Raw genomic sequence first — 22,799 nt, 5'->3', positions numbered from 1 at the left:
ATTTTGACAATACACAAAATATCTTTAGCAGAGGTAGGAATGTATAGTGCAATGTGCAATGTGATAATAATCCTAAATATATATCAGTATACAGAATATCTTAAACAGAAGTAGAACATACATATAGTATGACAAATATAAATTTACATTTGTATCAATATACAAATATTTCAAATAAGAGTAAAAATATGTGTACTATATAACAAACATAGTTCTGAATTTCTATCAATATACAAATTATCTTAAATAGGAATATAAAAAGTTTATATTTGTATCAACATATAAGAATTCACAACAGTGCAAATTATCTAAGGCTGCTATTTTACTAAATTTGTTTACTAATGTATACGCTATTCTACCATAATATCTTATACCTATCCATTCCATTTCTTCTTTTCCTTTTTTTTTTCCTCTCTGCAGTGAGTGAGCAGTTCGGTCGGCGGTGGCTGCTTGGGTCACGAGGTTTCGGTAGCAGCGGCAGAGTCAGCGGCTAAGTCAGCGGCTAATGGGGTACAGTGCTTGTGGGTGTTCGCGATGAGTTTACCCCTCAATCCCAAGCCTTTTCTCAATGGACTGACTGGGAAGCCAGTGATGGTGGGAGATGGAGTACAAGGGCTACCTGGTCTTTGTGGATGGCTACATGAACATGCAGCTTGCAAATACAGAAGAATATATAGATGGTGCATTGTCTGGACATCTGGGTGAAGTTCTAATAAGGTGTAATAATGTCCTTTATATCAGAGGTGTTGAAGAAAAAGAGAAAGATGGGAGAAATGAGAGAATAGCATCTTTGGGGTTATATATATATATTTCTATACAATAAAAATTTGTTTTTTTTAAAAAAGGTTGAAGACTACTAGTTATAGTTACAACTTAGTATATATACATATATAATATCTTAGATAGAATATATCAGGTTCTTTAGGATAGGACACCTTTTGGAATGATCTTTGTAACATGCCACCTACACATGCTCTAGACTTCCCTGGATTTTACTATATGTTTTTTGCTTGATATTGTTTGCATTTATTGTAATTCCAACTTATCTAGGTCATTATCTCCATTACTCCTGGACAATATTTGATAATCATTTCTTTGTATATAGTCTTGTATTAGGTTAGAACCTTCTTATTTAGACAAAAGGGGGAGATGTAGTGGGTAGCCATCCCAGCATTGGCCTGGAAGTTCCAACCCCCATTGAGGCTTTGGTAATGGTCACACCCACAAGGCGGGGCTGAGGGAGGAAGCTGAAGACCAAGGATGGAGAGGAGAGGTCTCTCTTGGTTCTGGAACCCTGGATGCTGGAGGTAGACGGAGCAGAGTTCTCCAGAGAACACCGCTGGACTGTGCCATACCTTTGCCAGACCCTACAACCTATCCCTTCATTTGTAAGTTACCCCACAAAATAAACCTCCCTTTTAACTATGTGGAGTGGCCTTAATAGTTTCACCAATACTTCACGGTAGGTTTTATGATACTTGGGCATCAGCACTCATCATTTGGAAGAAATCTGAGCACAGCCATCTACACAACTGCACATGTGCTTTCCTCCAACAGTCCTTGGCATCAGTGCCATGGGTGAGCGTGCAAACTCTAACTACAGGCAATGCTGAAATTTTGATAAATAATATTTTGAAAATTATTTTAAAGATTAATGAAGTTTCTTATATTCAGAAAGTGGGAGAAAAAATGAAACATTTTTAGAACTGACTTGATATTCTGGGACTCTGTATTTAGAAGCAAGCTTCAAGCATTCTGGGTTAATTGCTTCTTACAATTAAACTGTTAAAAATACCTTAGGAAGGATATAGCTTCCAGGAAGTCATTCATTAAATGATAAAAAAAAATAACCTGCACAAGTATTTCTGTTCTAATCATTCCTTGAATTTTAATGTTTGAAAAAGAGTGTATATCATTTTGTGATATTAAAACAGTGATAATTATTCATTAAAACTTTGGTAATGAATGCATTTCTTATATTTCACGAAGCAAATGAAATGAGTTAAGGTATAAAATAATTATTTTGCCTTTAGTTATGAGACTACCAGGCTAACTTTAAAATAATGTATGCATGCTACTTTCCTGATTATTGAAACAATATGAGCTCATTACAAAATATAAGGAAAATAAACTTATTGGATATCTAATCTATTAATCACATTGAATCTTCTGTCATTTTGATTTTACAGTATCAATAACTAAATATCAATTAATACATATGTATACATATGCATAGCTATATAATATCAACATTATTGAGCTGCATGTAATCCTATACTATTTATATAAATGACTAGGGGACATTTATTTCCTAATACTGTAAAGTTACAAGCAATGATGTGAGGATTTATGATCTGTTCTAATGCATGAATAGCTGAATCAAATTATAGATTTGTCACCAATTTGCCAATGATATTCTCCACAAATCCTGTCCCAATCAACATCAATAAAATTGTTTGTCTTTTTAATATTTTTCTTTGTTTTTCTTTTTTTTAAACTAAGAATTTTTACTTTGCTCAGTCTGGAAGGAGGGGACAGGACCTGCCTGTATTGAATCCACCAGGTTTAAATGAATCCCCAGGGTTGTCTTGGTCCTGGAGGACATGGGAATGGAGGGGAGGGACTGGAGAGAAGGTGGAGGTGGGTGCGGGAGCGGGAGGACAGGGGAACCCATGGCTGATGTATAAAATTAAAATACATAATAAAAAAAGAAAAAAAACTAAGAATTTTTTATTCATTTTGAATACTTGTTTTTTCTATAATTATAGCTATATGATAATATATCATCACTTTCAAAATTCTCTATATAAAAATCCTTTCCCATCTAAAATAAATGCTTTCTATTTTTATGAAAAAAATGATGAGAAAATTATATATATATATATATATATATATATATATATATATATATAATTATATATATATATATATGCAGGTTTTTTTCCTTTTTTTAAATTTGAGAATTGCATATACTGTATTTTAAGCATATTTACTAGATTCCCACAATTCCCACCTAAAATGCTGCTTCCTTTCCCACACAGATTAGTGTCCTCTTTTTAAGTGTTTATTTATCTATTTTATGAATATGGTTGTTTTGCTTGCATATATGCTTGTGTATCACAGGCATGCCTGGTTTCTGTAGAGACTAGAAAACAGTGTCGAGCTTCCCTGGGGCTGGAGTTACAGATATTGAATGTTGGGAACTGAATGTGGGTTTTTCTGAAACAGCAGTCAGAGATCTTAAGCTTTGAGCCATCTTTCCCGCTCATTGTTTTCTCTGCAAACCAACCAACCAACGAACCAACCAAGCAACCAACCAACGAAGCAACCAACCAACCAAGCAACCAACCAACAAAAAACCTTTAGTTCAGTTTGTGATGCCATGTGCTATGTGGCTATCCACTGGAGTGTGATCGACCTTCAAGGACCCACACTCTTCCAGAAGTTATAAGTTGCAAACTACGTACCCCAGTTCTCTCTTCAGGCTGGATGTTTGTCTGTGTTGAACTTGCATAGGTCTTGTACATTTTGATATAACCACTATGATATTATATGGATGGCCTCCCTGTTGTGCTCAGGAAGCACTGTTTCCTAGTATCATCCACTCCATGTGGCTCTTAAAATATTTATGTCCCCTCTTTGTAATGATCCATGAACACTGAGGGGAGGGGTTATGGTTTAGGTGTCTCATTTAATGCTCAGCATTTTCACAGTGGTGTGTGTGTGTGTGTGTGTGTGTGTGTGTGTGTGTGTGTGTGTGTGTGTGTGAATTTTAGAAAGCTTCTAGAGGAGTAGATTTCCATATGCCTATTTTGAAAGGCATTTGGTGTTAATTATTATTCCCAATATTTCCTTCTCTACCCTACTTTCCCATCCCATTTCAACCTCCCTATTAAATTATTTTCTCACATCATCTAACTGCAATATCTTTTCCCACACTTGAAAGACTTGTCCCATGACCCCCTACTACTTTTCTGACCTCTATAGTTACTCCAAATCAAACACATATATCTAAATATTTAGAGACACTCATATCAATCCACAAATGAAAGAAAACATACAATGTTCATCTTTCTGAATCTGAGTAACCCCACTCAGAATAATTATTTCCAGTTTCATCCATTGCATTCAAATTCCATTTTATTGGAAAAATCCATCCATTGTATTTTTGATAATTTCACACCAATTTCTCCCAGATCCTTCTCAACTCACCCAGTTTATGTTATTTTCTCTCTCATGAGAAAAAATCAGACAAAAATAGAACATCAACAATGACAATAAACACACACACAAAATCCTACAAAACACACAAAAATAAAAAATAAGCAAAAACAAATATTATAAAAAAGTCCTCCTAAAAGAATGAGACAAAAAAAGTCTACTAAAATACTTGTGAGCTCATTTTACACTGGACAACTACTTCTGAGCATGGGGCAGGCCTGTGCTGAAGTCTGGTTAATATATTCAATGACACGTCACTGCAAAAGCTGAGTTTTTGTTTGCAAGGCTCATGCATGCTACCATAGTATTTCTTAGTTCATATCTGCATCAGACCTGTTGTCTGGAAGACACTTTAAAGAAAAAAGAACACCAATCATCTTTGGCCATTAGAATCTTTGTGCATCCTTTCCCACATAGATTGCTGAGGTTGATAGAGGTCTTTGATGAAGACATCCCATTTAGGAATGGGTGTTCTAATGTCTCTTGCTCTATGCACACTGTCCAGTTTGGGTTCTCTGTGTTAGTTCCCATCTACTGCAAGAAAAAACTTCTCTGGAGAGGGCTTAGTGAGGTATTGATTTATGGGCAAAATGGCATATTTTTAGGAGTCATTTTATTGTTTTGATCCTTCAGCAGTATTAGATTTTCCTCTAGGCCCATGATTTATTTAGTGTAAGGTTCTTGGCCACTTTAGCATTGTCAGGTGTGGGTTACATCTCATGACTGGTCTTTAAATGCATTAGGAGAGTGGTTGGTAAGTCCTAAAACATTTGTGTCATGAGTGTACCAGGATATGTTATAGGCATGCCACTGTTATAGGTTTCAGGGTTTGTGTCTGGGAGATATTGGTGATTACTTTTCTACCATGATAGAGGGCAGAGATCCTTCCAGTGCCATGAGTACTACTTGATTTACTTGGGAGCACTAGATGTCCTGTTAGAGAATTTTCTTCTCTATTGCTTTCTTTCTCCATTTAGATTCCTTTCATATATATAAGTATTTTAGAAAGCTTCTGCAATAGTAGATCTCCATATAATTTTTAAATGCCCCTTAGTGTCAGCTGTCCCTCCCAAATATTCTCCCTTTTATTATTTTCTTCCATTGACCTCCTTTTAGTTTTTCTTATTATAGTTTCAATTTTGTCTCTCCATATCATACAATCACACACACACACACACACACACACACACACACACACACACACACACATATATACACTGCTTTTCTTTCCTTCAGAGATTCTTTATTCCCAACTAGTCCCTTACTAGGTACCTAACATCTATGGTTATTCAGATCATATTGCATATTTGGAGGGCTTAAAAGTTAACATTTCTATATAGGAGAAAACATACAAAATTTGTCTTTTACTGTTTGGGTTATCTCACTCAGCATGATTTTTTTTAAGCTTCATATATTCACCTGTGAATTTTTAAATTTTATTTTTCTTAACATACAAGTAGCATTCCATTGCGCAAATATACCATATTTCTATCACCAATTCATCAACTGATGGACATCTAAGCTGTTTCCAATTTCTATATATTATGAATAGAGCTGCAGTAAATATGAATGAGCAAGTATCTCTGTGCTAAAATATAGAGTCATTTGGGTATATACTCAAGAGTATTATAACTCGATCTTCAGGAAGATATATTCCCAAGGAATCACCACACTTAAATTTTCATAATGACTGTACAAGTGTGCACTCATACCAGCAATGAATAAGTGTTGCCCTTACTCTACATCCTTGCCAGTATGGGTTGTCATTTATTTTATTGATCTTGGCAATTCTAATTGGTGTAAGATAGAATCTCAAAGTAGTATTAATTTGAATTTTTCTGATGACACACAAATGTCAAACATGTCTTTAATTATTTCTTAGTCATATATGTTCCATCATTTGAAAACTCTGCTTAGTTCTGTTACTCATTTTTTAAAATGGGTTTTTTATTTTCTTGATTTTTAGGGTTTTTGTTCTTTATATATTTCAGATACTAGGTCTCTATCAAAAGTATAATTGGTAAAAAATCTCTTCCCATTCTGTGGGCTGCTTCTTTGTCTGAATGTTGGTGTCCTTTTCAATAGAAAACCTTTTCAGCTTCATGAGTTTCCATTTGCTAATTGTTGGTATTAGTGTTTGTAATACTGATGGACTGTTCAGAAAGTTTTTTTTTTTAATTTTTCTGTGCACATGATTTCAAGACTATTTCCAACTTTCCATTTTATTAGATTTAGAGTATCTGAGTCATGTTGACCTTTATCCCTTTGGAGCTTAGTTCTGTGTGTGGTAATAAATACGGATATATTTTCATTCCTTCATACACAGTCATCCGGTTTGCTCCATACCATTTATCCAAAATGCTCTCTTTTCCCAGTGTGCATTTTTGGCTTCTTTCTCAAACCGTAGTATCTATAGATTTGTGGACTTCTATTTGGGTCTTCAATTCAATTTAATTGATCAATAGTTTTGTCAGTATGCCATTACCACACTGCTTTTATTATTATAGCTTTGTAGTATATCTTGAAATGGGGGATCATAACTCCACCCAGTCTTCTCTTATTCAGGATTATTTTATATGTATATTTCTGCTTCCTTATGAAATAGAGATGCTTTTCAATTTCTGTAAAAACTGTTTTGGAATTTTGAAGAGAGGTAAATTGAATCTGTAGATTGCCACAATATTAATGCTAGAGATACACAGGCATTGGAGTTCTTTTTCTTCCTCTGGTGTCTTCTTCAATGTTTTAAAAGTTTTATTATAAAAATCTTTCACTTACTTGGTTAGAGTATTCCAAAAAGATTTTTAAGGCTTGCATCTATTTTATTGAGAATTTTTACATTTATGTTGCAACTGGAAATTGGTCTGTAATTTTCTTTGCTGGGACTTTTTGTGGTTTTGGTGTCAGGATAATATCAACTTTAAAAAACAGGAAATATTTCTTCAGTTTCTATTTTGTGGAATAAAGTAAAGATCATTGGCGTTATTCCATCTTTGAAACTCTGGTATAATTCTGTTCTGAATCCATAATTTCATTTTCATAATAGCTTAGTGATATTCTATTGTGTAAAACATGTACCATATTTTCATTATCCATTTATCAGATGAGAGATAGTCTAGTTTCCATTTCCTGATTATTTTGAATAAATCAACAATGAGCATGGATGAGCAAATTTCTCTGTAGTGTAATATAAAATACTTTTGAGTACATATGAAAGGGTGATAGAGCTGGGCCATATGGTGGATGTATTTCTATCTCTTTGAGGACTTTCCACACTGATTTCTGCAGCAGCTACGTCAGTTTACACTCCTACCAGCAGTGACTGAGTGAGTGTTCCTATTTCTCCTACATTATGCCAGAATTTGAAAACCTATTGAGAAATAGCATTTATGATAAATACTCCAGAGAATATTAGAATACAGGGGCATCATTTCAATATAATAAAGGCAATACACAACACCCCACAGCCAAAATCTTCCCAATGGTACAAAATGAAAAGCATTTCTCCTAAAACCAGAAACAGTACAAATATGCACCACTCTCATCCAATTCTTTCAAAACAGAGCTTGAATTTTTAGCCAGATCAGTAAGAAAAGACTAGAGGATAAGGGAGATACAAATAGAAAACAAAGACTTCCAAGTGTCTTATTTGGAAATGACAGCATTCTGTGCATATAGATTTACCAGAAAAAAAAAATGTAACCAGCTTTAAGCACATTCATCAAAGTAGTAGAATACAAAGTGAAGACACAGAAATGAATGCCTTTCACAGGGAAAACTTTAAGACACTAAAAGAAAAAAAGTCAAGAAAACAAGAAAAATTAAAAAAAAAAAATTCAAGAAGGTACCAGAAGGTATAGAATACCCATTTTATGGGTCAATATAATTAATAATGGGAAAATGGTCAATCTTTCAAAAGTAATATACAGATTCAACACAATCCCTATGAGTATTTAAATACAGCTCTTCATAGAAGTTGAAAAAAATCTTAAATTTCACATGGAAACACAAAAGACATAGCACAGACAAATCATAAACAATTATTAACTACTGGTAGTATCATCATTCCTAATTCATGTTATGCTACAGAGCCACAGTCCATGACCTCACTAGCTCCATATAATTGGCTAGACAATTTATACCAGAGATGATTTTCCTCCTGTGGAACGGGCCTTAAACCCGCTTAGACAGCTATTTTTTGCTACCAACATGTGGGTACCACTTTTGACACCTTTGTGGATAACTTGCTGTGCTGGTCATTGTTATGCTTTGTAGGTGTTGCAGCTGTGTTGTACTACTAATTGCTCCCCTGCCTTGGCTTTGTATAGTAATAAATCTCTTATTTTAAAGAAAATCCAACTGACTGAAAACCAATATTAAAAACGCTCTGCATCCTTAGTTATCAAAGAAAGACAAATTTAAACTATTTTGAGCTATCATCATACCCTAGTCAGAAGGGTTAAGATGTCAAAAATTAAATGTCAACTTAATCTCCTCTCCCGTCCCCCCCCAACAATTGATCTTTTGAGAATTTTATTCAATGCATTTTGAACATATTCACTCCTCCCTCAGCCTCTCTATGTTTCTATTTATCCCATGTTATTTTGAGGTTACTCTTTTTTTCTTAATATGGTTAGTTCAATTTGTGTTGTCCACATAGATTTGGAAGTTGGGCCTGCCCTGTTGTATTGTCTCTCCACTGGGGCTCATATCATTAAAGAAAACAGTCTTTCCCTCTCCTAGTAGCTATCAGATATGGCTCTTCAGCTATTGGTAGGATTTTGTGTGTACTGTCATACCTCTATTTTTGAATTTTGTCTTGGCTGCAGCTTGCTCAGGTCTTATGAGTGTTCTCAAAATCATGTAGTCAACGTATACCTGATTAGCTTTCCTTCTTCTTTCCTGTCTTCTCCCTCCTTCTCTCCATTCCTTCTCTTCTTCCTTTGTCTTTCCCTTCTCTATCTGCTGGGAATCAAATCAAGGGTTAGGTAAAACTCAATCACTGTCATATCAGAAACCAATTGTTTTATACTCTCCCCCATTTTAGTATTTGAAACTAATTATTTTCCTTACTTTTCATTGTGTTTAATGTTTCATAAGCCATGTGTCCACTTAAAAAATTCCTTTTGATTTTTTAATATTTTATATTATTATTATATTATTATTATTATTATTATTATTATTATTATTATTATTGTGTGTGTGTGTAAAGTCTCACATGGTCCAAGCTCACCTCACACACATAATCTTCTTGCTATAAGTTCCTAGTTCTGGGATTACAGGCACACATTTTCATGCTTGTCTAGAGCATATAATACAAATCTACAGTTTTCTTTTCCAAAAGTGTAATATCAGTATTATCTCAACTATTTAGAATAAGTTATTTTGTTTTCTAAAATTTAGGAACACTGTATATATATAAACATACACATAAATGAACACAAAATAATATAGATATGTACATGACATTGCATAAATATATCTAAGATTCAAATAAATGTAATTATAGTGTTTATGTTACAGTCTAGAATATTTCTTCTAGTAGAATTGAAAACTCTTTCTTTCCATTATTTACACATTTGTGCTGTTTTAGTGTGGGAAGCCAGGTGGGAGACCGGCTCCCATATTTTACCCCAGGGTACTCTTGAAGAGTGAGGGATTAGAGATTTATTTAGAAGGATAGAAGGGAGAGAAACAGATAGAAACACAGGATAGCTTCGGGAGGGCCTGGATCCTTACCCACCAGCCCCTCCTATCTCTTCTAAAGGGCTATTTATAGGAATGCCTAGGTGTGGAGCAAAAGACCTCCTCTGCCTAGCATAACCAAGTGTAGACCTTTCCAATCACCTAGAAACCATGCACATGGTCAAGCAATCCTCTAATGCAGTTCTTCCGGGTAAAGCAAGCTCATATCTCACTAGGAAACCTTTGTGGGACTCCAAAGTTTAGTCTCAAGTGTTTGAGGAAATATTTACTTAAGGAATAGCAACAAAAAGTATGACATATAAGTTGGGTATTGGTGGCGCACGCCTTTAATTCCAGCACTGGGAGACAGAGGCAAGTGGATCTTTGTGAGTTTTCGGGCCGCCTGGTCTCCAAAGGAAGTTCCAGGAAAGGCACAAACTCTGTCTCAAAACAACAAAAAAAAAGTGACATATAATCCCTATTAAGTTCTGGTTATTTAGGATGTATGTTACAGTATCTAATCAACTACAACATAAAGTTGAGCCTCAGACTTTACTGAGGAAAACAACAGTTAATAAATGCATGATGAAGATGATTATAATACGAACAAGAAAAATAGCAGGTAACAAAAATGCAGTTTTGATTGTAGCTTAAGTTCTGATAATTTTGATTATGATTGATAATAAGATATTTGTTGCATATAAGCTTATTCAAGCTTTACCATTTTGCTCTAATTGCTTCACTATTAGATCAAAGTTTATTTATTTTTTGGTTTTTCGAGAGAGGGTTTCTCTGTGTAGTTTTGGAGCCTCTCCTGGGTCTTACTCTGTAGCCCAGGCTGGCTTTGCCTCCCGAGTCCTGGGATCAAAGGTGTGCGCCACCACTGCCTAGCCTTCTTTGTTTACTTAAAATGGCTTGCTATTCCCTCTGATTTCCAGGCAAACTTTATTTAAGCACAAATAGGAGACGACCACATTTACATGTCTTGATGGAGATGGTACTGTGATGTCAGCTTCATGAGGGGCAGACTTGGTGATGCTGTCACTGGATCCTCACACTTCCAACAGGACATTCTATGGTACAAATATTAATACAGTGTATGTGAGTACAGCTCATAAAACATCATCCAAAACATTACCTGGGGTTTTTAAGAAATGCTAACATTTGTCTTTTAATTACAAATATCTAGTGACGAATATTTCATAAAATGCTGAAAACAGGAAGGCACAATAGTCTTCATTTATAACAGTAGCAGTCATTATTACTCTATAATTGAAAATCTTATTTTATCTTAAAATTTTTTTCATTATATTTGTATAGTGGTGTTTAATCTTTCCGTTAACCTTCTTCTTTTTTTTTTTTAAAGATTTATTTATTTAGTATACAGAAGAGGGCTCCAGATCTCATTATAGATGGTTGTGAGCCACCATGTGGTTGCGGGAATTGAACTCAGGACCTCTGGAAGAACAGTCAGTGCTCTTAACCTCTGAGCCGTCTCTCCAGCCCTCAGTTAACCTTCTATCTTATCTCAGTATTGTAAATACATACAATAGAAAGTACAATTTTAAACTCTTAATTTTAATTGATAATAACTATTCATATGCTTCTATAATATAGTTTAAAATATCCATGTTTGCTATCTTTTTTTTCTCAGTGATTTTTTATTGTTTTCTTGAAAACCATATTTATACATATTCTCTAAATTCTAATGTAACAATTTTCTTAGGAAATGTTTTAGCAATTAACTAGTGGTGTTCAAACTTTCTTAGTACGTACATTGTACATTCCTAAATTTTCATCATCATTTTTCTCTACAGAGTTTTATGTTGACTTTGTGAGGCTATTGTCCACAGCCATTTAAGTAAACCCTGATCTAAATGTTTTTAAGCTCAGGTGTTTCCTGTTTACTGTTTGTAAAGGATTTTATCCCTCATGGTTTAGATGCAACCCATTAAGCATCAGTCCCATAGAGTTTATTTCCTCAATGAGATTTCTGTGTGAGCAGAATATATCAGAGTATATTGCTGCTTGTGTACCAGCTCTAAGTTAGAAACCAGTCATGGCATATCTGGAGACCCTTGGAAAAGAACAGATTGTGAGGCCTCAGGGGTGGCTCAGTGTGCAAAGTGCTTGCTGCACCACCAAAAAGCATGTTTCTATTTATGCATTAATTTTTCTCCTTTGGACCATTGAACAGCATGAGGATTTTTCTTCAATACTTAAAATTCTGCATTGGTTATTCCTGTTTTCAAAGGTATTATCATTTCTGAAATAGATTATCATTGTAAATGAAGACAAAGGTGGCATATTGTCTTTTCTCTTTCATACATTCCACAGAGCTAGCAGCTATGTTGAAGGAGGATGAACTGTAAGTATGCTTTTATTATAGCAATGTAGACAATCAGCTTTGCTTTGCTGAAAATGCAATTTTAATATTTCATTTATCAAGATTGCTATGCTAATGCAGAGACACTTTGTAATAGCGATTGCACCTTCTTCTTAGGCTCATTCAAATGGAGGCAGTGCTATTCTGACTGTGTTTAGGACTTGATTAAACATAGGAAATGGGTCTCATAACATTACTGCTTAACACTTGTTGATGATACAGTTTACCTAGTACATCATGTAGTGGGAATTTTTTTTTTTCTTTCAAGTAATCCTGAGTGAGGTGTCCTAGATTCAGAATGGTAAACATTGTATGTATTCACTTATATGTGGATATTAACCATTAAATAAATGATAACCAGGCTACAATCTGTAGACCCAGAAAGGTTAAGTGTAGGAAAGGGGCTGTGGGGTGGGGTGGGAGGCACATGGATCTCCTTAGGAGAGAAAGACAGAATAGATTGAATGGGTGGACTAAAGTGCATGGGTGGTTGATAATAGGAGAATCAGGTTGGGAGAGGAAGGGGAGATGGGATTGATGGAGGGAATGCAGGGAGTAACAGCTAGAATTGATCGTATTTGAGGGGTGGAAAAAATCTAATGCAGTGGAAACTTCCTGCAACATATTTAGGTGATCCTAATGAAGTCTTCAAATAATAACGGAGACAGAGTCCCAAAATGGCCATCTCTCCTCACCAAATGAAAGCGGGAATGAGGAGTCTACAAGCGGCACTTTAATCTGCTGCATGGTGGATTTAGCATTTGCTAGTTAAAAAAAAAAAAAGTTTCTGGGCTATGCACTGCTTTGATAGAACTGCTTCTGATAGTTGATGGTACACATGGCTCCAGACCCAGAGCTGGCGGTAACTGTACCACCGCCATGCTGGGAAGCTGAGGTGGGCAGAGCCAGCAGCTACAGTGGCATTTCAGTCTTACAAAGACAGATATTACACAGAGAATCTGGTTTGTGTTGTCTTTGGGATTTTTAACTGCAGAAAAAGATTTGATTGTAAAAGCTGCTGAGTTAAACAAATATGTAAATTTTAAAGGTACCTTGACTTCAAAATTTGGATATAAGGATAGGTTGCTTTGGAAAAGAGTCTCTGCTTTTGTTTCCACAGAAAGCCAGAGGCTGTGGATTTGTTCCAGATTAGGATACATCAGGTTTGATCAGCCAAGACCACCTGAAAGGTCTCTGATGACACCATGGCCCAGATGATCCAACATCCAGAATGATTTCAAGGCAACTGGCTCAGAGGTTTACCCTCATGAACTACTCCATAATCCTAAAATTTTCTTTGTGTCCCCATAAGATACAGCACCCCCCCTCCAGCAGGAAGTGGTAAGAGAAACTACGCCCAATTTCCCAAACTTATCAAGCTGGCTTTGGAGATGGAATTGGCTCACTCCTTCTCTAAACCCAGACATATTGCTAAAAGAAAAGGTCAAGAGATTTTTGTGTCCCAAATCAGAAGAACCCTCTGGTGTGGAAAAAAGAAAACAATATTTTTCTTTAAAGCAGGTTGATTATAATGCAATCTCTTTCTAAAGAAGAAAAGGGGATATGATACAGATATAATAGGATGAAAGGGTAGATTAAGGAACTTACTGCTAAAGAGCAACAACTTGTTTAAAATGTTTTACATTGGTATAGATTTTAGTTAATTTTGTTATACTGTGTGTATATTTCTACTCTCGTTTAAGTATTATGTTTGTATAGCTCATTTAAAATTGTAATGGATGATTAAAAAGAGATTAATAATTAGTCATCTATGATAATCATACTCATAGCCATTAGGTGATCCTAATGAAGCCTTCAAATAATAACGGGGACAGAGTCCCAAAATGGCCATCTCTCCTCACCAAATGAAGCTTCCACTACTGGGACTAGATTACATTCAGTTGAGTTGTTGGCCAACAGGGTCCCATGGAAATCCACAAATAATCTAGGCCTTTGCCAAGAAAATAGGTTGTTGCCTCTCAACTGACAGCAAGGCTCCATTGCTGAAGACAGCACCTGACAATTCATTGAACATGGAAAGGTCGAGTTAATACCTACAAAGAACTATCAGTACTATGTTAGGGCAATGGTGGCACAAAGCTTGTGAGAGTAACCAACCAATGTCTGATTTGACTTAAAGCCTACTCGATGAGATGGAAACCATACCTGACATCCCTTAGTTGACCAAGAACTAGAGACAACAAGATAGTCCAAACCTAGAATAAAAGCAAATAGTACTGGTCTAAAAAATTAACAATAAAATGACTCCTAGTGATATTCTGCTATATTTGTATGGCAGTGCCTTATTCAGTCCTCATTGGAAATGCTTACTTCTACAGCAGATGGGAAGAAATACAGAGACCCAAAGTCAGACTCTATGTAGAGTGTAAGAGACCTGAAACACTCAGCCTTAAATGAGATATCTCCATCAAACCCTTTCCCTCAGAGTTCCTGGAACCCCAAGGATGAGGGGTCAGAATGGGTATAAGAGACAAAGGGATGAAGGACACCAGGAAAACAAAGCCCTATCAACTGAGCAGGTGCCAATGAACTCACAGAGACTAGAACATCAAGCACAGGGCTGGCGCAGGGCTGCATTGGCCTATATATGTATTTCATCCAAAATGGATTAAACCTTAATGTGAAACATGACAATCTGAAAATGTTAAAGGAAAACAAGTGAAGAGGCATTCAGATACTCAAATTTGTGAAAATGACTCCAATAGCTCAGGAAATAATACCAAGAAAGGACTCTGGAATTGCATGGAATTAAAATGTTTCTGGAGAACAAAGGAAACACACACACACACACACACACACACACACACACACACACACACTTTCAGCTTAATATTTTCATGGGACTCCTGAGTATGTGAACAAGTATGTCTCTGATCCTTGTCCCTATTTTTGGGACTCTTTTTCTTTTATTGCTTTTCTTTATGCAACTATTTTATTTTATTTTGTTATATTTTGTTGTTATCTCTTAGAAGCCTGTTCTTTTCTAATATAAGACAGAAAGGCAGTGGATTCAAATGTGAGAGAACATGGGAAGGAGTAGGTGTGGGTGCTAGAATCAGGATATATTATATGAGAACGGAATATATCTTTAATAAAAGAGAAAACAGAAATGCAAAAGAAAACCTTTTAATGCTGTCTCTAAAATAAGTCCATAAGGCATTTAAATGTCATATGGATAAACATTTTTTAAATGAGTAGATATGATACAGTTCTTTTTTATATTATTATTTTTTATTTATTTTATATACCAGCTACAGTTTCTAACACCCACCCCCACATCCACTCCTCCTCTGTCTCCCTTCAGAAAGGGGCAGACTAGGAGTCAAGAAAGCATGGCACATCAATTTGAGGCAGGCCCAAGCTCCTCTTCCTGCATCAAAGCTTGGCAAGGCAACCCAGCATGGGGAATAGGTTCCCAAAAGCCAGCTCAAGCTCCTTGGACAGGTCCTGATCCCACGGCTAGGACTCCCACAGACAGACTAAACTACTCATCTCTCACGCACATGCAGTGAACCTAGGTCAGTCCCACACACGCTCCCTAGCTGTCAGTCCAGAGGCCATGAGCTCCCATGAGCTTAAGTTAGAGGTCTCTGTGGGTTTCCTCTGTCACGACCTTTACCCCTTAGTTTATATAATCCCTCCACCCTCTCTTTACCTGGAATTCTGGAGCTAAACCCAGGACTTGGCTGTGGATCTCTGTATCTGCTTCCATTAATTACTAGATGAAGGTTCTCTTATGACAGTTAAGGTAGCCACCAATCTGATTACAGTAGATGGCATCCTCTTCACTATTGCCACGAGTCTTAGGTGGGGCCATCCTGTGGATTCCTGGGAGTTTCCTTGGCATCAAGTTTCTCCCTAACCCCCAAATAGCCCCCATCAAGACACCTCTTTCATTACTCTTCCCCTCTGATCTGCACCCAACCCTCCCAATCCACCCCTCATGTTCCTATCCCCCAGCCTCTGGTTTACCCAGGAGATCTCTTCTATTTCACCTTCCCATGGAAATCCATGAATCCCTCCTTAGGCCCTCTTTGTTACCTAGCCTCTCTGGGGCTGTGGATTGTAACCTGGTTGTTCTTTTTTTTTTCTTTTTTCTTTTTCTTTCCCAGAAGGTAGAGCTTTTAATGACAAGTTACACAGTAAAACTGGTGTTGTTCTTGGATCCATTTTGGTTTTGGTAGCTCTTTAGTTTTTAATTTAAATGTTTTGTTTTTTACATTTTACATACCAACCACAGTTGTTCTCTCTCTCCCCTTCTCCAGCTCATGCCCCACCTTCCTCCCATCCTACCCCCATCCACTCCTCAGAGAAGGTAAAGCCTCCCATGGGCAGTGAACAAACTCTGGCATATCAGGTTGAGACAGGAACAAGCCCCTTCCCCCTGTATCCAAGCTGAATAAGGTATCCCTCCACCTCCATGGGAATGGGCTCTAAAAAGCCAGTTCATGCACTGGGTTGTCTTTTACTTTACAGTTAATATTCACTTATGAGTGAGTACATACCATGTTTGTCTTTCTAGATCTGGTTTACCTCACTCAGGATGATTTTTTTCTAGTTCCATCCATTTGTCTGCAAATTTCATGATGTCATTTTTGTTTGTTTGTTTGTTTTCTTTTTCTTTTCTTTTCTTTTCTTTTCTTTTTTTTTTTTTACCCCTGATTAATACTCCATTGTGTAAATGGACCACATTTTCATTATCCATTCTTTGGTTGAGGGACATCTAGGTTGTTTCCAGGTTCTGATTATTATGAATAATGCTGCTATGAACATAGATGAGTAAGTGTCCTTGTAGTATGATTGAGCATCCTTTGGGTATATGTCCAAGATCGGTATAGCTGGGTCTTGAGGTAGATTGATTCCTAATTTTCAGAGAAACCATCATATTGATTTTTAAAGTGGATGTACAAGTTCGCACCCCCACCAGCAGTAAAGGAGAGTTCCTCAAGTCCAAGTGGATCAAAGACATCAGCATAAATCCAGTTATACTGAACCTGATAGAAGAGAAAATAGGAAGTAGTCTTGAGCACAGGAGGCAACTATCTGAATGTAACACTAGCAGCACAATCACTGAGAGCAACAATTAATAAATGGGACTTCCTGAAGCTGAGAAGCTTCTGAAGGCAAAGGACATGGTAAATAAGACAAAAAGACAGCCTATGAATGGGAAAAGCTCTTCACCAACCCACATCTGATAGAGGGCTGTTACTCAAAATATATAAAGAATTCAAAAAAACTGGAAAAATACCAAATAATCCAATTATAAATGGAGAACAGATATAAACAGAAAATTCTCAACAGAAGAATCTTAAATAGCCTAGATATTCTTAAAGAATTGTCCAACACCCTTAGCCATGAGGGAAATACAAATCAAAACTACTCTGAGATACTGTCTTATACCTTTCAGAATGGCTAAGATAAAAGACGTTTTCGATGGAAGTAGAGATCCTTGGCCAGGCTCCAAGTGGAGCTCCAGGTGTCCAATTGTCGAGAAAGAGTGTGAATTGTTGAGACCAAGATTGGAAAAGCACAGGGACAAATAGCCAAACTAATGGAAACACACAAATTATGAACCAAAAGAAAATTTTATTGTGCCACAAGTCCTATCTACTGTTTCCGGTGTTCAGGGATGTTGACATTCAGTTTTATGAGTTCTTTACATAGTCTAGGTGTTACTCTTCTTTCAGTTGTATTGTCAGCAAAGAATTTTCTCTTTATAGACTGTCTCTTCATGTACCTATTATTTCCCTTTGCTCTCCAAAAACTTGTTAATTCCATGTAATTCCAGTGTCAATTCTTAGTATTATTTCCTGAACTATTAGAATTATTTTCATAATTTTGAGTATCTGAATACATCTTCATTTGTTTCTCCTTTAACATTTTCAGATTTTCTTGTTTTACAGTAAAGTTTAATCCATTCTGCATTGATTTTTGTAGAGTTTATAAAATAGGGATCTTCCATACATAGGTGTCCGGTTTTCCTGGCACCATTTGTTGAAGAAGGTATATTCTCTTCAATGTATAATTTCACAAAAATTTGGTGGTTGTGGCTGGTCTGTAAATTGAAGTGAGATATTAGATTAGTGATCACTGAGAGTGAAGGAAAGAGACCTGGGTGAGAATGTAGAGTCTGCTGTCTCTTGTGTTTGTGCAGGAGCTGGGCCTGGCTGTTTTTATGGAGTCCTTCACATCATGGGAATGAATACTAGACCTGTTTCTGTGCCATTCTGCACAGGAGCATGGGTGACATCTCTCTGAAGTGCACTCCAGACTATTTCATACCAGAGTTCTACCTGGCATGATACTGCTTGACTGAATTTTGTCTCCTTTGGAGTTATTTTATTGCCCAGTACTCAGAGTATAGTTCAATGATGTCCTCTCTGTGTTCCCAGAGTACTCTGTGCAGTGAGGGATGTTTGCTTCTAGAACTTTCTAGCTTCAGACTCAGATGAGATTTTTTTTTTATTGCTTCTTTCCACTGAGAAGAGTGATTTTCCTTGAATGCCTGATCCTCTGCAGGGGTAGCTACTACACGAAGCTTGTATCTTCCACCCTTTTTCCTCTTATGATCCTCTACTATTGAAAGCAGAGTGAAAGTTAACTGGGGCTTCATCCATCTCTTAAGCCATGTTTCTGACCCTTTGTGTCTGCACTCACTAGCACTGGGCATCGAGCACTCCCCACCTGGGGCTGAGCATATCAGAATGAACTCTGGACTTCACCTCCCTGAAGTTCTTCTTTCTCAAATTTCCTTTCTTGCTCTGCTTCTGAAACTACTGTGTTTTCTCTGTCAGACACCTCACCGGGCATCTACTATTCAACTCTTCTTGGATTATTCCCTGAGGATTTCAGCAACTCAGACCTGGGATTCTTATTTCCATCTTTTACTTTGTGATTTATTTGTAAAATTTAGGCACTAGCTTTCAGACTTAGACAAATAAATTCCAAGTGTTAGTCAGTAGCAACAATTGGGCTATTAGAAATCCACTATGTTTTCTGAAAATTGAGTCAAAAGAGACATCGTTTCTTCGAAAGGAGCACAGAAAGTTCTTAAGTCTTAGATATCACATCCTCTGTGACTGCATATTGGTTCTAGGCTCTGTGTTAGTACTGAAATCCCTCTGCTCATAGGGCTTCCTGCTGGCAAGCTAAATGTTTGCATTCAGCCATAATCAGATTTTCTAACAATTATGGACAGCTGAACAAAGACCAGCTAAAAGCTTTGAATTTAATTTTGAAAATACCACACAATTGAGTTATTTTCTATCAAATTCCAAAGTAATCATAATTATGTTTGCTCTTTTTTTTCAAGACTGAATTCTTAAAAGTCATGTGAACAGACAGTATTTTTTCCCTGTGTTCGTGTGAGGAAGAAGTTTTCCACATTGTATCATGAATCATAAAATGTTATTCCCAGATAGAACTGTAATTCATTTTACTGAATATATAGATTTTTAAATGCATTTTTGCATCTGTGATGAAATTAAATATCAATAAAATTTCAAGTGTGCCACATTAATTATAGTCATCCTAATTAAATCACATTGTAGAAACCATAAAATAATACTCAATACCAAAATAATTAACAGCAAATTATTATATAGCAAGATCACTAATTAAATTTAGTCTAAAATATATATCATTATAATGGTATATCAATTATTATCTTTATCATTATGAACAATTAAGTCACATCCTTGAGATGAAAAGCCTATTTTAGAAAATAGGAACAGCAAGAAATTTCCATATATTGGTCTAACTTAGCATTCATTTTTATTTATATTCTTTGTCAAAGTCATATTATGGATGGTTTAGAAAATAATGTTCATAATTTTGGTGTATATATAGAATACACAATTGAAAATTTTTCTTTAATTAATTTTTAAGGAGGTTAAAAAAGAGCATGTTAGATTTGAAATTTAATTTGTTAGTCTTAAAGGAGCACTTTTCTTCCTTTCATGGTCTGTCACAGTCACAATTATGTTGTGACACCCATGTCTGAGTTTCATCACATCAGCCTAGGGAAACAGGTTGAGGCCACAGAGGAAGTCTGCTTATTTAGAAAAATACAGAGAGGATCAAAACATATTCAAAGTCATTTTGTTGATGGTATCTCCTGAGAAGCAGATTCACTTTTTTTCATTCTGGAATGGAAAGATATGACCTTGTGTTACCAAGACAGATTTCTTTTAGGGCTTACACTCCAGGTGGCTCTCTCATATCTTCTGCTTTCAAATAATGATGAAAATTTCATAGTGAAAATCTGGGAATTAAATTCCAGTAAAGTTAGTTAGAGATCATTAGCTAGAAAAACTTAAATATACTTGAGTATATTCAGTGCAGTTACATTGTTATAGTCACTGATAAAACTTTTCTGTCTTGAGCAATGTCATTGAGGAATCCTGATTAGTTGGGGATATTGAATTTATTTTTTTCTGAAGTAAGATGAGGGAAGATAAGGCTTCAGAGCACTTGCTAACATCCATTCTCTCCATTCACCTGAATTTAATTATAGAAACATCAAGATCATTTCTATTCCTTGGGCCTTTCTAACACAATATAAACATACCATAAATGTGTGATTGTGTTTATATGTGAGTGTACATTATATACTGTTATGTACATATGTAGAAAGGATGTAAAAGTTTATCTAACTATTTAAACTCTAAAATGACATAGATTTTGGAGCCAGAAAGATTTCCTTTTGTCATCCAGGTCCCTGATGTATTATCCTGGGGCCATTTAGTTATTATTTGTTAAGTGAGCATTTCTCACTACCTCATCATTTCTCACTATATCATGGAAGTCAGCCAATGTTTGATGTAAGATTGACAAAGCAGCACTATTGCCTTTCTTTTATAATTCAGTTCTCAGGGGAGACGACAACATGTATGAGATACTGGGAAGCTTTATGGGCTAGATACTGACTTAATCTCAGATGTCAGCAAAGAATTTCTGAAGGAAGGGAGAGTCGAGGTAAAGTTTGAAAAAAAGAGAACAGCAAGCTAGAGGAATTAAATCATATTGTACTAGGCAAAGGAAAAAGTATCTCCCAGGAGTTCCGGGATCAGGTGGAAGTGGGGTGAGTTTGAAACTAGTCCAGGGAGCTGATGCTGCCAAATCGTTGTACATGAGGGTATCAGTGGGGAAACAAGAGCACAGAAACAGGCAAGAAAAAATAACTTGCCTTTTGTGACATTTCCTTCCTTGATCCATAAAAGGAGATGTGAAGCTAAGATGGTATCAAACATGTGCATCTTAACCCTTTCATTCCGTGATTGCTCATGGGAGATACAATGAGCAGAAAAAGTTAGAAGATCAGTTTATTTTACCTCTCCAGTTGGGTGGGATTTTGTCTGGTAATTTAGTTTGCTAGCACTGCCATGGAAAAATATGGATTAAATGGCCTCAACACTGATCTCATTGGCTTGCTCTTCTGGAGGCTGATAGTTCTAAGTGAAGCCTTTGGCCTTGTCTTACAGATGAGCCTATTGATTTTCTGTGCCCTTTGTGTTATGTATGTACCTCTGCTAGCTCTGCCCTTATAAGGATACCCTGATAAGGAGTCAATCAGAGACTAGACATATGAACTTATTTAACTCTGATGCCTCTTCTTGTTCTATCCCTATTAATTAATTAATTTGATATTTAAATTATTTTTTTATATTAAAATACAATTACATTATGTTCTTCTTTCCTTTTCTTCTTCCAATTCCTCCCACGTACCCTTCCTTGCTCTCTTTCAAATATATGGCTGCTTTTCCATTAACAGTTATACACACAAACATGCACAAACAGACACACACACACAGATAAACACATAGACACACACACACATCTAAATATATGTAAATGCAACTTGCTCAGTATGTATAATTTTATCTGTCTGTGTATGATGTCAGGACTGTCCATTTTTATTGGATAAGATTTGACCAGATATCTCTTAAAAGCCCTCTTCTGATAAAACCATATTTTAAGGTTAAAGAAGGTCATGAATTGGACATGTGAATTTGGGGTTGGGGGAAGTAGGAGAAATATAGTAAGTTCTTAATATTTATTGTTCTTTTTTTCAGATTGTGTGTATTGGTTGGTGACTTCCCTCGTTCTAGATTAGAAAATGACTTAGAAAGCTTTCCAGATCAGTGAATTGTTTAACCCTCATCAGAAAAGCTTCTTCTTGCAGTAATTGAGAATCAACACAGAAACATACAAACAGACAATTTGAAGCGAGTGAATAATTTCATAAGACCTCTCCCCTCAACACTCAGGGATCTATGTGAAGGAAGAAACAGAAACATTTTAAGACTCAGCTGTGGTCTTTCACTCCAGTGAAACAGACACAACTGGACTGATTAGGAACTCACAGAAACTATGAACACATGCATAAGACCTGTGCAGATTCTAACCAAACAAAATCCCAACAATGAGAAGGAAAGTGGACACAGTTTTTTACCCTTAACCAAGATGCTACATGCAATTGAAACCC

At 36.1% G+C, this 22,799-nt stretch overlaps 1 pseudogene; it reads left to right on the top strand.

Moving 5' to 3' along the window:
- Positions 1 to 532: 532 nt before the first annotated feature.
- LOC118569870 overlaps positions 533 to 22,799 on the top strand; it is a 184,937-nt pseudogene continuing 162,670 nt past the window's right edge.

The sequence above is a fragment of the Onychomys torridus genome, chromosome 18 (assembly GCF_903995425.1).
Source record: "Onychomys torridus chromosome 18, mOncTor1.1, whole genome shotgun sequence".
NCBI classification, from domain to species: Eukaryota; Metazoa; Chordata; class Mammalia; order Rodentia; family Cricetidae; genus Onychomys; species Onychomys torridus.
The sequence above is the reverse complement of the archived record's forward strand: the minus strand, read 5'-3'. Positions and strand labels throughout refer to the sequence as shown.